The following is a 4,014-nucleotide window of genomic DNA, read 5'->3' as shown; positions in this document are numbered from 1 at the left end:
CCCTTGCTGTACTTTCTGGGAGGTTTTGTGTGCTAGTCCAGATGGGGGGAAAGGTCAGAATTATTGATGGAAGGTCCAGACTAAAATCTGGACTTCCCTAAGCCTAGGATGACCGTGCCTGGGCTAACCCTGCAGATCAGGGCTCTGGTGGGCTCCCCTCAGCAAGGCTCTTCTCCTAGTCTTTGGGGCTCTCATAGCTCCAGCACACACCCATATTTCTTGGGGTTCTTCTGCATCCTTTTTCTGACCTTGCAGATCCTCCTTGTTGCTCATCTCTGCCCACCCAGAGCTGAACAGCCTCCACCCTGATGCCTCCTCTGCAGCTAAGCCCTTGACCTTTATTTTCCCTTAAATCAATACCTAAAAGCCATGCTACAGCAATACCAGCATGTCAGGGGAATCCAGGTGATTTATATCATCTGAGGAGCTGATTCTGCTTTTGAGGCTCAATCCTGGTACGCTTTTGTCTTTTCAGCTCCCAATCTCTTCTGCACTGTCTTCAGGTCAGTATTATATTCATCCCCTGACCTCCCTCCCTGGCATTATTGACTCTGTATCTTGGTTTTAATCTGCTATAAAATGAAGGCAGCTCCAGGTAAAAGCAGTTCAGTCCTTCCTGATCATAATACTTCTTTTGCCAAAAAGAAGGAAAAAAAATTGTTAGACACGAGCTGAAGTTGAAAAGGCTTAATTAAAAAACTTACGGGGGAAAAAAGCCACGGGGAAAACTCTACAGACTTTTGTGAAATTCTCACTGTGGAGAATCAAGCTGCTGGGAGCTCTTGTTCATATCTCTGGCTTTACCTCCACGGCAGGGAGGTGACCCTACAGCCCCAGGCTGGGGAGAGGGTGCTGCCATCAGCCAGGAGCATCCTGGATAGGAGCCGCATCCCAGGCTTCTTCCCCCCCATCACTGCTCAGCCACTCTCCTCCCTCCAATGCTGGGTCCTGCTGCGGCTGTCTGCAGTGATTGGCTCTCAGAAGGAGCAAACAGCCTGTTTTGGGTGCAAACAGGGTGTATTTGCCAGTGAAAATTCACACTAGCCCTAGTGGTGAGGCCAGCACAACTGTGCCCATAGAAAGGATTAAGCCTGTAACTACTCTGCTCATCAAAAAAACCCAAGACCTGTCTCCTTCTGTCTAATATTTATTGGCAAAAGCTTCGGGAACTGCTTTTTCAGTGAGTTGAAGCTGATGTTTGCGAGCCCACCATTCCCAATGACTGATCAGATAGACTTTTCCCATCAGAGCATTTATTTTTCCAACAGGACACCAAGTCCTGAAACAAATGAGGGCTTGCACAAGAAATCCTCTGCCTCAGTTTGGCAGCAAACAGAAAATAGGAATATTTTTCTTTATTCTAATACCAAATTTTTGTGGCTAAATAGAGCCAAAAATATATCTCACCCCCCTCCCCCCCACACTTCTCCCAGACACGAGACATCTCCGAAAGCCGAAAGCAACTTTTCCCTGCCGCAAATGGACCAAATAAACCCAGCACGAGATTGGTGTTTAGGAGAAACAGATGCACCTCTAATGCTGTCATCTACAGCAAGCTGTGCCCGCAAACTGATCTTTTATTAATGTTTTTATAGCGATGGGAAAGCTGCAGGGCAGGGTCCCCGATCGCCCCGTGCCTGCAAGCTGCACTATGGCTGGGGCTGCTGGACACAACCCAACCCAGGGCTCAGCCTCAGGCAGGCAAAGTTCCTTCCTGCACCAGTGTTTAAGCCAGAGCCTGGCTCTCCCTGAGCTGTGGGAGGGCAGCTGGGTGATGTGGATCCATCCACCGGTGTTCAGGTCGGTGTCGTGGGTTGGTCTGTGGAGGGTTTTGGTGTGTGCCGAGGATGGGATGGGCTGGGTGCTGGCTGCAGGAGGAGAGGGAATCATTGTTAGATGTATGCTCAGAGCTGAGACAGACAAGGCTAGAAGTCTGGGGGGATCTGCCAAAGGGAAGGCAGGGCAAGGTGAGGCCCTGAGCTGCTCTGGGCATTCAGCACTCCCGGGGGAGATTAGGAATGAGTCCTGGCCTCAGTTTGCCCCCAGAACCCCATACACATGCCCCTGCCCAGCCCAGTGTCCCCTCAACACCAAAGGTTCTCTCCCAGGGCCAAGGTGTGAGTTGCTCCACCTTTTCTGGGAGCCACAGACAGACACCCCAGAGCCAGCTCTCACTCCCTGGGGGCACTGAACAGGACACAAAGCCACATCAGTCACAAATTCCACACAGAACCACAGAACTGCTTGGTTTGGAAGGGATCTTAAAGATCATCCCACCTGAAGCCCCTGCCAGGGGCAGGGACACCTTCCATTAGACCAGGTTGCTCAAAGCCCCATCCAACCTGGCATCACAACATTTCCAGGGATGTGGCATCCACAGCTTTTCTGGGAAACCTGCACCCCATCCCAGATGGATTACCACTGGCTCTGCTGCCTTTTCTGTCCCTACAAGATACTCCTGACATCCAGACAGTGGGTGGGAGGCCACAGAGCAAGAGCTGGATGTGCCCTCACCTGGGAACTGAGCTGCTACTGAAAGTAATTGGCAAAATGGGGTTCCAGGCTCTACTTTCCTTTCCCTAGAGTGAGACACTTTTCTTGAGACTTCACAGGCTCAGCAGAAGGCAGGAAGTAATCCTGGGTGAAACAAGAGAAAAACATCATTAAAATGCGACCAGGCTTTTTGCCCCAAGCTAACACTTCCTTTCCACAGTTCCCCCAAACCTGCAGCATCTCAGGTAACTGCTACATCCCACCTGGCTTTTACTCCCAAGTGGTGTCACGTGGTGTTTGTGTCGGAGTTGGCCTCAGTCCTGGTCTCTTCCTCTCCCTCGGAGTGCCTGGGGACAGAGGAGATGGGATGAGCTGTGGGCAGCATTGCCAGCTGCTGCCCCTTTCAAAAGGAAAGTGAGAACTCTGTAACAGCAAATCCCCCTTTTCCCTGCTCCCCACGGCTCTCCAAAGCAGTGTGCAGCAGCAGGGTAAATGTCCCTTGCAGGGGGACCAGGCTCTTCAGCTCAATCCCACAAGGAATTTCTGCAGCACAGTTTAGCCTGGAATATGCTAATTTAATCCAACAATGCTTTTTTCCTTTTTTTTTTTTTGCTAGTAAATAAATAAATCATGAAAATTCTCCATCACTCTCTCCAACCAGCTGTCCCTGTATCACGGCCCACCCTTCCCCTGGGCTTTGGAACTGGGTCAGTGAGCAACATCCAGCAGTGGTTGCTTCCCACTGAAATTCATAGAAAGCAGATATAGCCCCTGGTGCTTTGGAGTGAGTTTGCCTTCCCAGCACGAATCTCAGCCAGCCCAGAGTGGGGTGGTTGGAGGAGCAGGAGATGCCCAAGCACAACCCTCAAAGGGAGCAGGGGCTCTGCCAGCAGCACTTCCCTGCATCCCACGGCCATGCTGGGGGTCGTGGCTTTGCACCTTCACTACCTGGTGGGGACTGGATGTCTTTGAACCTCCATCCCCTGCCAAACTTGGCTGAAATAAGCCAGCAGGCTTGAAAGCCATCTGGGGGAGCAGACACACGTGTGTGCAGGGACACACACAGAGAGCAATCACACAGCACTTACTGCTGGGGAAACCAGGCAAAAGGGGGAGCAGCTTCAGGCTGTGATTTTGGCCTTGCTCTGCCTGGTTGCACCCCACAGTAAAAGGGAATTTGTGCTCTGTGTGTTGGGGACCACATCTTGGGACAGAACATGCCTCATCATAGGGAACGTGGCTGAAACAAGTGCAGGGCCTTGAGCTGCCAAAGGAGACCTGCAGAGCCCAGAGAGGTGGGTAAAACCCATCTCCACCTCCAAATACCCAGCTGGTTTTTCGACTTGTGAAGCACAGCTCCTTTACAGTGCTAGAATTTGGGGTCACTTTCAATAACTCACTCCAAAATCAGAGGAAGAAGCCAGAGACGCTCTCTGAGTCACTGGCATGTTGTTACCAAGGACACTAAGGTTCCTGATTCTGAAGAAGAGATTAATTACATTCTACAAATAGACATTTTAT

The 4,014-nt window shown here is 50.9% G+C and overlaps 1 long non-coding RNA gene across 1 annotated transcript; it reads right to left on the bottom strand.

Annotated features, from left to right (window-relative positions):
* Positions 1–1,757: 1,757 nt before the first annotated feature.
* LOC126642042 (uncharacterized) lies at positions 1,758–2,917 on the bottom strand. Its single transcript, XR_007629374.1, has 3 exons — positions 2,757–2,917; positions 2,515–2,637; positions 1,758–1,868 (listed from the first exon to the last, which is right to left on the bottom strand). It is a non-coding gene; the product is annotated as an uncharacterized LOC126642042 (long non-coding RNA).
* Positions 2,918–4,014: the final 1,097 nt, after the last annotated feature.

This window comes from Myiozetetes cayanensis, unplaced genomic scaffold (assembly GCF_022539395.1).
Source record: "Myiozetetes cayanensis isolate MyiCay16 unplaced genomic scaffold, myiCay2020 scf22, whole genome shotgun sequence".
In the NCBI taxonomy this organism is placed as follows: Eukaryota; Metazoa; Chordata; class Aves; order Passeriformes; family Tyrannidae; genus Myiozetetes; species Myiozetetes cayanensis.
The sequence above is the reverse complement of the archived record's forward strand: the minus strand, read 5'-3'. Positions and strand labels throughout refer to the sequence as shown.